Consider the following 14307-nt stretch of genomic DNA (forward strand, 5'->3'; position numbering starts at 1 on the left):
CTTTTTATTTATTTATTTACAAAATTCCTTTTACATTTGAAAAAGGGAATATCCTCAAATATCCCACTAGTTGTACAACCTATGGGGTGTTTGGTAGAGGAGTTTGAGTAATGTTGTTTGGTTATTTTTGATATATGTGTGGGTGAAAAAATGTGTGAAAAAGTGCGTAAGTGTGTTTAAAATGCTCAAAAATTTGTTTGAAATGCCCTACTAAACGGGCTCTAAATTTTCAAAAAACCCATGAATTCAAAGTTAAATTCACAAGAGGGAGTTGCTGGTTTCAAGTTGATCAAGAATAAAATCACAGAGTCCAATGTGTCATTGTTTAAAAAAATATATGAGGTTGTTTGGTAACATTATTCTAATAACGTTGTTTGTATTTTTTTGAAATACGTGTGGGTGAAATAGTGTGCAGAAATGCTTGTAATGTTGTTTAAAATTGAAAACATGTAGTTAAACCACTCTACCAAATGGGTCCTATATATTCAAGAAAATTTTGGAATCAGACAAGGATTCTAGTTATGAATTTGGATACATCATCTATGAAGGCGTTCATATATCGTAAAGTTTAGAAATTCTACAGCTATAGCAAGTCACTAGAGTTAGTACATCTAGTGGGTAGAGTTTGGGGATAAATGATTTACTAGATTGTAAACTTCTCTTTGTATAGTGGATTGCTTTAGTTTAAGTAGGTTACCTTTGCAGTGGTCATTTTTTTGGATATGTTTTTTTTATTGGTTTTTAACTTTGTTTATTTCCTCCCTTAGATGCTTTATAGCTTTGGTGACTTACTAGTTTCATTGCTCAATTATTTTTAATTGAGATCACATGATTGAATTAATTGGTGAATTAATCCACTGCATAACTGTTTTAGAGTCTAAACCGATTCTTTCAATTGGTATCAAATCTAAATTCACTTAGTTAAGATTAAAATTCTTGAGTGAGATCCTTGACCTCATTGTTGATGGATCGTGGCCAATCTCAATCTGTTCCGCTGCATTTTGATAGAAATAATTATGTTTATCGGCAGGTATGCGTAAGAGCATTCCTAAATCTTTTATGAGAGAGTGTGGATATGATATCTATAGCATATAAATTTGACATTTTTTTCTCTATATAGAATTCCTTTTACATTTGAGAAAAGGAATACCATCTAATATCATACGAGGTGCGTTAGATTTTAGATGGTGAATTCCATTACATTTTAACTATCAAATGAGTCTATTATAACAGGTCACTACAAGTTCAAGATCATTTTTACAAGAAGTAGCTCAAGAGAAGCACTTTGTGTCATTCAATCAATATTTGATCGATTGAAATCTCAGAGTTTAACTGCCTTAAATAAGCAGTTTGCAAGATCTTCCAATATTTGTTATATGCCTATAGCTGTTCTTAAAGAAATCAAATCCTACCACTTGTGAATGCATTAAATTTAAAAGGCACACCATTATGCTCTACAACTTTAGTAAGCACCCTAACATTGTGCCTAATTGAAAATTTGAATTGTTGCAAGAAAGCAACAATTCAAATTTCAAGGCCTAGTGATCTGTATTAAAAAAAAAAAAAAAAAAAAACTCATTGTAGGCTAAATAATATTGCCAGTGCTTGATGGCTTGCACAATGACATTAAACTCTAGGTCATAGGTGCAATATTTGAGCCTAAGACCAACTTCTCATAGAAATAGGCTAGAGATATACTATCCTGACCTAACATTAACATTCACCCTATGCCAACTCCACTTGCATCACAGTCAAACTCGCAGACCTTTTCAAAACATGGAACAACCAATATGGGAGCGGTAGTCAAGGCTTGTTTTAGGTCGTTGAAACTCTTGCTAGATACATCAGTCCATTCAGAATAATCTCTTTTAAAACAATCAATCAGGGTTGTTGTTATAGTACTAAGCCTTTGATAAATCTTCCATAGAAAATAGCTAAACCACGAAAGCTCTTTACTTCCTGCACAGTATGTGGTTTAAGCCATTTAAAGCTAGGTTTGGCCTTATCCTTATCCATATGAATCCATAAATCATAGATCACATAACCCAAGAAGCCTACCCTATTGGTTGCAAGTATACACTTCTTCAAATTAGCATAGAATATTTGTTTTCTCAGCACTTCAAAGTTCAAACTAACATTTTTCTCAAATGCAGTATGCAAATGTTCTCTCAGGCTTTATTGTAAATGAGGATATCATCAAAGTATACAACCACACAAACCCCTAGGTGTGCAACAATTATGTCATGTCCTTCATGAAGGTACTAAGGGCTGGGCATTAGTGAGCCAAAAGGCATCACTAACCACCCAAAGAGTCCACGCGGTGTTGTTAAGTTGGGGGGGGGGGGGGGGGGGGGGGGGGGGGGCGGAGAAAAACAAAAAAAAAAAAAAATTCAAATACGCATCCATATAGTATTAATAAAATATTAACCAAGATAAATACCCAAAAATCATTATTTCTTAATATATTAAGATACAATCATCTACTAACAAAAACAAAAGACACGAAACACTATTGTTTCTTTATACAATCATCTATGAAAAGGGAACTTGACGCTTTTTCAAATTTTCAAAATCATCTACGATTGAATCCAAACTAAATGTCGAAGCTATATCCTTTTCAATGTATAACATTAAAGAGTCCGTCAAAAAATCATTTTCCATTTTGTTTCAAAGGTTAGTTTTGACAATTTTGACAACTTTCATAGTTGAAAATGCTCACTCTGTAGTAGCAGTAGAAACTGGAATAGTAAGCACAAGTCTCACTATTCTATAAACAAGTTTATAGTGTTCTGAATTTCCAATTCTCACTAACCATTGAGACAACTCAGATAAACTTTTCAATTTTTTGAACTCTGGATCCTGGACTACATTATGCTCAAAATGATAAAGCTCCTTCTCCATCACTTGTTTGTCATAATCTGTGAAATCTTGTAGATAGAAATTCTTTACCAACAAACAAAGATCACTACTTCTATAAGATTTTAATGTCTCTCAAGATTCTAAAGCTGAGCTAAGCCTAAGTAACTCCATTGCATCTTCATTAAACCGATAATTTAGTTCCTGTAGTTGAGAATCTATTGTAGCATAAAAAATATTTACTTGATAATGATTCTCAATTGTAACGTTATCTTGCTAATTACGAGCTCGACCTCGCCTCGCAACATAATGAGCATTCATATCCAGGACATCAATGCAATGTTTCTCACAAAATGATATCACAGTGGTGAGTAAGCCATCCCACCCATCATCTCTAAATTTTTGGATAAGTGCTTTAGTAGATGAAACTAAATGCATGACATTTAAAATGTCTTGAAATTGGCTTTGGATAGCTTGACAAAGTTTATCAGTGATCTCCATAGTTTCCTTCTCAAGATGCAAGATGAAGACAAATTCAAATGAAGTTAAACCCTCATAAGCTGACTTTGCTTCTGCCCAATGTTCTCCATCAATTGCATCATCAATTATATTTTGTAAAACTTCATCAGTTGAAGTAAACATCCTTAATAAGCTAGAAACTGATTTAAAATGTGAACTCCAACGTGTTTCTATAGGTCGTTGTAAAGTGCCAATTTGATTAAGTCCACTTCCAGTCTCAAGCACTTCAAGATCAATCAAACGTTCTATTTCATTAGCATTGACAACTTTCAATTGCTCATTGCGCTTGCATGAAGAATTAACAATTTTGATTAGAAAAAGCAATGTATGAAAAAAATGACCAATGGGAACAACTTGTTTTGATGCTTTTACTAATGCCAATTGTAAGCGATGTACAAAACAATGAATGTAGTAAGCATATGGGCAATCATTCAAAATCAAAGCTTGTAATCCATTCCACATACCTCGCATGTTGCTTGCTCCATTATATCCTTGCCCTCGAATATTTTGTATATCTAAGCAATGTTGAGATAACAAAGAATATATTCCCTTCTTTAGAGTCAAAGCCGCAATGTCAACAACATGAATAAGCCCAAAAAAAAGTTCTTTCACAAAGCATTCTACATCAACATAGCTAAAAACCACAGCCATTTGCTCTTTCATGGACTCATCACGAGCTTCATAAACCATTATGCAAAACTTTGCATCACCAATTTCTTCCCGAATGGCCTTCTTCACTTTGACTGAGAAAACATGTAGAATTTCCTTTTGAATCCTAGGTGATGTGTAGGTTGCATTTTTGGGAGCTTTTTCTATTATTTCAGTGACCTTCTCATTCCAAAAAGTCACAATATCCAATGATTCAAAAAATTTCCCACGATTTAATGAACTAAAACTTTCATCTCGACCTCTAAAAGCTATAGCTTGAAAGGCAAGATATCGAACAATAAAAACTGTGGCCTTCAGTTGCAACCGATTATTTGCAATTTGTTCAGTAGTGAAATGATCAACTACCCTTTGTAAATGCTGCCATTGGTTCATCAAATCCTTACACATTTGCTCGGCAACTCTATGAGCTGAGTTAGGATCTTTTCCTATATGACCTTGAAAATAATAATCTTTGCCCCCAACCTTTCTCCAATTTCTAAATCCACCAACAATGAATGTATTTTGTCCCATAATCCCATTTGAATTATGAAAGACAAAGCAGGGTAAACAATAAGCTGCATCTGTCGTAGGAGAATATTCAAGCCATGTTAAATTATTTCCAAACCAAGAAGCTTGAAAGCTACGATTGTGCTTTCCACTTTTTTTGAATGTTTTTAGAGGAGGTTGGTGCAGACCTTTTATAATGTAAACCTGTCGAATTTCATCACGTTGATTAGCATGATATTCCAATATTTGTTTGCATGTTATGGGATCATAATCCAAAGAATCAAGGTCAATTCTTTGAAATTGTGTTTGAGAGATTGGAACATCAACATTTTCCGGAATTGGAACATCCACATTTTCTAGAATTGGAATAGCAACATTAGTCGTTGGCAATTCCACGTTGACTTCGGAAGAATTTGAAGTTGAACCTTTTCTTTTGAAAAAATCAAGCATTGTAGTTGATTTTTTCATGATCTACAAATAAAATAAAAATCATATAAGAATCACCGTTATTTTCTTAAATTTGTGTGACAATTTTCTATATTATATTATATGATTTGTTTTTTCTTTTTGTCTTTGGTTTGCCTTTATTTATGTCTTCGTGTTTGGTCTGCCTTTATTTATGTCTTTGTATTTGGTCTGCCTTTATTTATGTCTTTGTGTTGTCTCCATCTTTCTAATTCTAACCCATTAACCCAATGAATCCCACTACCTACACTACTAACAAAAACTTTTCTTAACTTTACCTCTTTTTTTTTTTTTTTTTCCAACTCCATTTGTCCCTATTATGCCCAACTACCAGTCAACAAAGAAAAAATTATCTCTACAAACTCTACTCTACTCTCTCTCTCTCTCTCTCTCTCTCTTATCTATATAATGCAAGAGAGAGAGTCACAAACACAGAATGACAGAGTCACAAAGCCAAAAAGCCCAAAAAAAAAAAAAAAAAAAAACACCACAGGTAGCACAAATTCAATTCATAATCACCAACATCAGTTCAGTTCATCACTCATCAGTAAAAACACAAACATGAAACACCACAAGTCCACAAGGCACAATCACAGTTTCTGTGAATCTCAGATTCTCAGATCACAAACATTTTATTAGGTTTTGAAGGACAAGATAAGAGTAAATACATGTGATGGGTCTTTATGGGTGGCGGCGGTAGCAAGTGGGTCTCGCGTGGGTACTGGACTGGGTAGCAAGATCAAGATGGGTCTCCGGTCTCGCAAGTGTCATGATGTCACGGCGACACGGCGACACGGCTCTCTATCTCTTTGTCTCTCTCCATCACGGCGACACGGGTCTCCAATCAAGATGGGTCTCTAAGTACTCTCTCTCTCTATCTCGCCTCTGACTTTCCTTTTTTTTTTTTTTTTCCTTTGTTTTTTGCTTTCTCCGTTTGGTTTTGGACTACTGAGAGATTCTTTTTTTTTTTTTTTTTTTAATTTATTTATTTATTTTAGATTTACATGGGTCATGGGCTCCTGGGTTGGCCGGATGATGGGCTAAGGGTTCATGATTTTTGGGAGGGGGCCCAAGCTAAAAACTAGGGGGGCCCGAGCTAAAAACTCAGGGGGGCCCAAGCCCTTTTTTTTTTTTTTTTGGAAAATTTTACTTGCTATTTTTTTTTTGGGCCTAGGGGGGGCCCTGGCCCCCTTAGCCCTTTACCTTGGTCCGTCCCTGCTTGCAAGGTTAGTGAAAAAAGGAGGAATCCTCTCAGGTGGTCACCGATGTAGTGCTGATCATGGAGTCTCCGATAGTAAAGTCAGTGAATGAAGGTTAGGAAATAGAGAAAATTTGGTAATGAGAGTAAAAATGATTAGTGTGTATGTACCTTGTCTAGTATTTGGTAGGTCCTATAAATAGGTTTTTCTTAGTAGCCATTGTCCTTCTTAAATTGTGACTTGAAAGCTTTTTTGGTAACACCTCAGGCCTACTTAATATGGCCTTAATGGAGGTTCCAACGGTCTCATCCCTGATATGTAACCATCGGGGCATTGAATAGTTGTCTTTTTCTCTGTTTGTTTTGATGTAAAATATTTTCAAATGTAAAATATTTTACTGTAAAATATTTGACCGTAAAATATTTTCAAGTGTTTGGAACGAAAAAACAAGTGAAAATGCAAACCACCACCAATCACCCCAAATGAGCAAGAACCACCAACAGCCACCCCAAAATGAGCATAAACCATTAAACCACCCCTAACCACCCCAAAAACCAGATTTGGAAGAGAGGAAAAAGATAGCCACCACCTAAAAATCTGACCATTAAACCACAAATCTGAGCACAAACCACTAGAAATCCACAACGAGCATTAAACCACAAATCCGATCAAACAACTCCATAACCACCCAAAAGAAAGCAAAAAAAAAAAAAAAAAAAAAAACCCACGAAATAAAAACCAATTTCAGATCACAGTTTCGTTTTATCTTTGCTCGCCACCATAGCACCTTCTAGACGTTGATGGTAGATCACAACCGTAGCACCTTAGCACCTTCCTTTGATCACAACTATCCAGATCATGTCAGAAAGCTTCCTTGACCACCACCGACATCACAGTTCCCCACCAAGATGCCTCCTCGTGGCTTTCTTTTTTTTTTGTGCTAGATGGGTATGAGAGAAGGGAGATAGATTTGACGATGGGGGCGCTAGCGGAAGCTAGAGTTGATCGGTGGTGCCTCAGACTTGGAGCCAGAGATTGGTGGGAAAGGGGACTAGAGGTGGCTGGGTTTTTGGAGAGAAATTTGATTTGGGAGAGTTTAAGCGTAAAGTGAGTAGGAGTGAAGATGGTGATAAGTATGGGGGTGTGAGGGAGTGAACAAATGTAAAATGTTTTACTAAAATTTCAAGTGTAAAATATTTTACAAAAATTTGCTTAAGTTGATTTAGTTGACTGAAAATATTTTACTTTTGACCAAATATTTTATTGCAAAACAAACACGGTAAAATTGAAAAATATTTTCTTGAAAATATTTTACATCGAAACAAACGGAGCGTTTATGGCGCTCTATCCTTGTCCAGACTGGCTCTTCTGGACAAGGGTAATTCCCGTGTCTATCATGAACAATAGAACACTACAAGAAATCTAGGTTTAGGCGGCATTTGTAAAATGTTGCAAACAAGAGTAACATAGCCTTATTACTTATGCTATCATTATGTGAGAAATCAAAATAGAGCACCTATCACATATAAAAGTACTATATAAAATAAAAGTAATTCGGTTCTAGAAGTAGTTGTGTCAAGTGGTGCCTCTCTTCAATAATTGTACTTGGTTCAAAATGTAAATCACTGAGAAAACCAGCCCAAAATATAAATTAATGATCAATCAGACATCACATGTATTCCATCACAAGGAAATTCAGTCGTGAAACAAATATGTGATGAGGTTATAAACTTACATGATTTTAATGTGAAAACAGCAACAAAAGGTGGCTATTTTTTTTTTTTTTTCATGGTGGTATTCATCAACTTTGCCTGGATCATGCGAATTTAGATGATGCTCATAATGGAGAATGGATAACGTATCCTAAAGCAAAACATTCAAGATTTGGTTGCAAGATCACTTCAGCATGTTTAGTTGCCAAGCTCAATTCTAAAAATGATGTCCCTGTAGAGGGAATCCTTCACCCAGCAGAGATACATTGGGTCACTAATTCAGATGGCACTCTCCACACACATATGGATGTTTCTTGGGTATCTTGTTATCATGCTCTCACAATGACAGAATCCCTCAATAAAAGAATCTTACTTGAAATAGTGCCAACTGATCCAGATGTTTGTAGACAATAGTGGCCACATGAAGATCATTGGGAAATGCCTAATCCCCTTGTGGGATATGATGACCCTTACTATTATAATCATGATCCAGATGTCGATGCTGACGTTGATGAAGAATGGTTCCAAGGAAGAGATGGATGAAACTAGACACCTTTAACACTTTAAAAAAAAAAAAAAAAAAAGGTACCAGAAGCGTCCTCAAGCGTGGCATCCTCATCTTCAACAGTCAAATATTTCCTCTTTTGTCAGAAGTATATCCTGATGAAACTAACTATGAAGCCAAGGCCCCTATTTGGTTCGACGCTTGTCGACCAGCTCCAACAATGGTCAACCAAGACCCCTACTCTCCTGAACATTTGTCAAGCATGAACCAGCCCCTACCTTCCTTTGAAGCTTATTATGTTCTCTGTTAGGTTCTAAAGTGTAGGACTTTATATATTTAAAACTCTAATTTGTATTGTTGGCAAACCATGATCAAAACAATGTGTTTAGAAGTGTTTAAAGCTAGCTCAAAGTTGTATGTCAATGTAAAGTTGGAATCGAGTGTAAAGCAGAAAGCAGTGTGGCTTTCGGCCTGGCTTGATCGATCGAAACTTAGGCTCGACCGATCGAACGTCGGGCAGATTGCTTTTCTGCAGATTCGTCCAACTCAGCCCTAGTTGTTTTAAAACGTTTTTAGGGTTTCTTATTGTCCTAAGTATAAAAGGTAAACCCTAGTCACGTTTTAGTGTTGCTCATATTGCGGTTTGTGTAAATCTCTTGTGAGATCTAGAGGAGCTTTCCTTTACACAAACTTAGGGTTTTCAAGGAGGAGATATTCTCTACACCTTGATGATCAAAACAGTTGCTGCCATTAAAGCTTAAAGAATACACAAGCGGGGGTGCTTGTAGCTGGTGGGAATCCAAAGAAAGAAGGAGTCCGTGGATTCGGAGCTTGCACGTGGTCGTGTCAGTAAGTTCTACTGGTTGGTAGCATTAGGAAGTCGAGCGGGGGTGCTTGTAAGTCCTTTTGTATGAACTTCGATTTTTGCTGATAGTGGATTCAAGTTTACCTTGAGGATAGCTAGGTCAAATTCTCCCCAGGTTTTTACCGGTTTGGTTTCCTGGGTGATCATATCATTGTCTTATTTATTTTCCGCTGCTATGCATGATATGATATATTTGTGTTAACCTAGACTTGTTAATTTGACTAAGTAACAACTTGGCTAATTACCTAGGGTTAATTCAATTGTTTAAGGGGTCTAAAAAACTGTCATTCTCCATGTAAATTATTCTCTATTTCCACGCGGGAAAATATATTTGTAAAATTCTGGCTCAAAATGAAGACACAAGTAATACTCATTGAGCTCATAACTACCAAACAAATACAACAGTTCCTTCCTGTAATTCTTGCAACGAATTTGGCAATGACCAGAGCCACAGTAGTATTCAGTGATGTATGTATGACTCATTTCCCATGTGTGAGTGGGGCACATTGGTTGTTAGGAGTACTATACTTCACAGGAATTGAAAACCATTTTTGGACTCATATATGCGTACACGAGTGGGGGACCAAGGATGTTGGAGTTCAAGTTCATGTAGGACAAAATGACCTTATGTTATTTTCACCCAAATTATATAGCCTTATGCCTCCCTTTCCAAACTAATTAGGGAAATGCCCCTTTTTTGTAACTCAATTTTCTCAAAATCAAGTTAAAAAAAAAAAAAAAAAAATTCTGAAGCCTTATAGTGACGTTTTTTAAGGACTTATAATGACGTTTTAAGGACCTATAGTGACGTTTTGTAACTTGATCTCCATGAAATCGAGTTATAGGCAATTTTTATAAGAGAGTTATAGGCAATTTTATTACTTATAACTCGATTTCATGGAGCTCGAGTTACAAAACGCCACTATAGGTCTTTAAAAACGTTACTATAGGTCCTTAAAAACGTCACTATAGGGCTTCACTCGATTTTGAGAAAATCGAGTTTCAAAAGAGGGACATTTCTCTAATTAGTTTGGGAAGGGGGGCATAAGGCTATATAATTTGGGTGAAAAGGGCATAAGGCAATTTCATCCAGTTCATGTACGTTCAACGTTTTGAAACGATGCTACATTGTGAAAATGAAGTTTCTTTCGAAATTGGAATTTCTTAGAAACTGTGTTTATTTAAGTAAATTTGTTTATGGGATCAATTTTATAATTAATATTACTAAGGGGTTTTAAAAAAATAAGGTTGAAACCCTAGCAATATATAGTCTAATTTAAGTTAGCGTAAAATGACAGATATTTTGAGAGGAGAGACTACCCAAAATATTCAAGTAGTAAAGGTTTGACTGCACACTTAAGGTAAGTAAGAGAATCTCATTTTTATCAAATCTAAGCTTTCTTTGAAATTAGAGTATATTTTATGTGGATATTTTAACCAAAAGTGAAACTATTTAAATACCCAATAAATTTGATGATGTAACCGAAAAAGGGATTAAATTATATTTTTGGTATCTGTATTGTTTTCATAATAGTTATTCTTTTCCTACGCCACTATTGCGTTAAGTGTAGATTGATCTGCAGAAATTTAGGCATGGTCATCGTGAGTCCTGTTTGTAAGTATAGATGAATTTGTAGAAGGTTAGGCATGGTGAATAGGTCCGGTTCTACACAATTTTTGCCTTAAAAAGTTGTACTTTTGGTGAATAGGAAAGTTGATGCAGCAGCAGCAGCATCGTACTTCTGTGAGTATGTCAGTATAGATGAGGATGGCGTGCTTTGGGGGGGTGGGGGGGTGGGGGAGCCCTTAGTGGGTCCGTCCCTGAAGGATGACTATTCCTATTCCACCTACCCTCCCAATCCCAACTCCACTGTCTGAAATAAAAGTTAACACAATTTGGCTAAGCTTGAGACTTTTAATCCCAGTTTTTATTTATAAAAAAACGTAGCTGCATCTATATTCTTCAGTAAATAACTTAATGCTCTGAGAGAGATAAATTTTGTTTTCGTCCTTTTTGAGGGTAACACTCTTTTCGTAGTTGGTCACAGAGAGAGAGAGAAGAAGGGGATTGGAGGAAGAAGACGATTTTTTTAATGCTCTATCACTAATATTTAGAAACTGCATGACATAGCCTCAAATGTGTTTTTTACCATTAAATTTGAATTAAATCAATAATTCAAAATAAGTATAACTCTTTTAAAGTTATATTGGGGTAACCTAAACCTATTTCATGGTAGGTGCGTTTCAAATTTATAGTTTTGTAATCAATTTGTTGTGGCTGCAAGTTTTTTTTTTTGAATGGGGCTGCGAGTTTTTGGAGTTGCAACTTGCAAGGAACTAATTAATGCAACTACATAAGGCTTCAGGAAGCCGCTATTCCAAAAAGAAGAAGCTAGTGCTAGGTCAACTAGACATTAGTTGCCACTTCAGAATATGCAGGCACTAGTAATGATGTCCATGCACAATACTTCAATCACGGGTGTTAGCCATATATATCAGCTTCTGCCGTACCTGGCTATTGTGTACACATGTATTTTTAGATTGGTAACATTTATTTTTTTTGAGAAACCAGATCAAGGACCTGGACAATTTATTGAAATAAAACTAACAAATTCAATGAACGTCAAAACTAACTAAGGGGGCAATGTCTGCTGGCACATCATGAAGCCAAACCTGATCCCCAACTAACAGCTTAGCTTTTTTAGCCAAAGCATCAGCTACCGAGTTACAACCTCGATTAACAAAAATAAATTCTACGAACTGAAAAACCGAAGAAAGCATGCGTATATCATCCAAAGTATTGCCAAAAGAAGCAAATGCACCCGCACCGTGTAGGAGGGCATTAATGATAACTGCTGAATCGCCTTCAAACACAGCTTTGGTAATACCCAGTTCCAATGCAAACTGGACAGCCTTCAAACATGCTAAGGCTTCAAGATCAGCCACCGAATGGGCCATGGGAATGGACGAGGATAGAGCACCTTCAACTTCACCTGCATTGTTGCGGATAACGACACCAATGCCTGCCTTACTTGGTCGACGAAACACCGCTGCATCGAAATTTATTTTTAAACAATGATGATCCGGAGGACGCCACTGCTGACTGGGAGGAAGACGAATTGGAATTGGCTCTTCTATCTGGGCTTGCAAAAATTCCTGCAAGTAGTTTCCTGCTCTGCTGCATATGCTATCCACAGGCAATGAGGGCCGGCCAAAATGGACAGCATTCCTTCTATTCCAAAGGAACCATGCACTGGTCACGAAGATCTCAGCTCTGAATTCTTCTCCACAGGACATGAATCCAGCTAGTAGTTCGCTAAAGGATGCAGGCTGTGGCGGTGCAGTTTGACGGATCCACTCCAAGGTCGACCAAGCTCCTTTGATGGTTTCGCAGCACCATATTGCATGGAGAGCGTCTTCAGGATAGTTTTGGCACTGGGCACAGATCGGACTAGGCACAATGCTGCGTCGGTGAAGATTGACCAGTGTAGGCAGAGCATTATTTCAAATTCTCCATGCAAAATGCCTTATTTTGTTGGGTACCCGAAGCTGCCAGATACCTTTCTAGAATATTTTCTGGCTGTCCGGATTTGATGCACCTGCACTAGTAGAGATATCACAAGAAACCAGTAGCTTATAAGCACTACAAGATGTAAACATACCAGATGGTGTGTGTGCCCAAATAATGCGATCATCGGGCCGTCGAGAGCTCAATGGAATGCCCAAGATCATGTCGGCTTCATGGGGTAGGAATAGTTGCTGCACAACCTCTGTTCTCCAGGCTACTCTTTCTGGATCAATCAAGGAACTCACTTTCACTTCCGGGGCCATAGAAGGAAGGGGAGAAATGACTGAACCGTTAACACGTCCAGGCAGCCACCTATCCTCCTTAATACGCACTGCCTCCCCTGTCCCAATACGCCAAACCATACCTTTTCGAATCACATCTCTAGCACCAATAATGCTTTTCCATGCATAGGAACCGGAACTTGATTCTTTTTCAAAACGTCACAAAGTTAATGTTCCACCTTAATTCTGAGGGGGGTGCGTGTTATAAATATCATTATGACCCAAGAGACTAACCCTAAGTTAGTCTAGGGTTCTCAAATTAATTATAACCTCTACTTGGATTTATAGTAATACCATACTTAATTATATAGTAATATAGGGTCCATTTGTATATAGCTTATTTTTGCTGAAACTGAAAACATTGTAGCGAAATAATTTTTAAATGTGTAAATAGTGTTGTGAGACCCATTTTTAATAAAAAAAGTTACTGAAAAGTGTAATTTGTGGAACCTATAAACAGTGTACGGGTGCACTGTTCACAGTTGACTTGTCAACAATTGCGGGCTGAAAAAAAAAAAGAAAAAAAAAAAAGAGAAAAGCGCAGATTACAAAATGCAAACGCCAAATTAATTTGAATCCAAACGGGTACATAGTTGTCAAGGGCTTTTTACCATGGATATAGACCATCAAGATGACCACACTAAAGTCTAACTCTCACTTTTTATCTATCTTTTTTATTTTTATTTTTATAGACTAACAAGTACTCCCTCCGTCTCAGTTTGTTTGTCATTTATTCTATTTTAGGATGTCCCAAAATATTATCCTGTTTCTAAATATAAAACTTATTAATTTACTAATGTTCTTATTATACCCCTACTTTATTTTCAAAACTATTTGAAAAGAAAACTAACAAATAGTTAAAAAAATCAATCTAATTGGGGTGCCTTTTTAGTTGTCTCATTAAGAATAACTATTTTAAAAAAGAAAAAACTAATAAATTTATTTAAGGTTAGTTTTGTAAACTTATACATTTTTATAAGGCAAATAGAAAAATAAATGATGTTTCTTTAAAAGGTTTAACTTTCCAAATAGGACAAACAAATTGGGATGAAGGGAGTATGAAATTATTTAATGGAGGTGTAGGAGATAAGACAGAAGAAATAATTTTTCATATGAAACATGAAACACATGTAACTACAAAATTGTCTGCTGAATAGGGTTTTTCTTTGTATAGCATAGTTT

The 14307-nt window shown here is 36.3% G+C and overlaps 1 protein-coding gene across 2 annotated transcripts in view; it reads right to left on the reverse strand.

The window, feature by feature from the left end:
• LOC126715964 (probable sodium/metabolite cotransporter BASS1, chloroplastic) overlaps positions 1-14307 on the reverse strand; it is a 67492-nt gene that overhangs the window by 21125 nt on the left and 32060 nt on the right. The window lies entirely within an intron of this gene.

Source organism: Quercus robur, chromosome 2 (genome assembly GCF_932294415.1).
Source record: "Quercus robur chromosome 2, dhQueRobu3.1, whole genome shotgun sequence".
NCBI lineage: Eukaryota > Viridiplantae > Streptophyta > Magnoliopsida > Fagales > Fagaceae > Quercus > Quercus robur.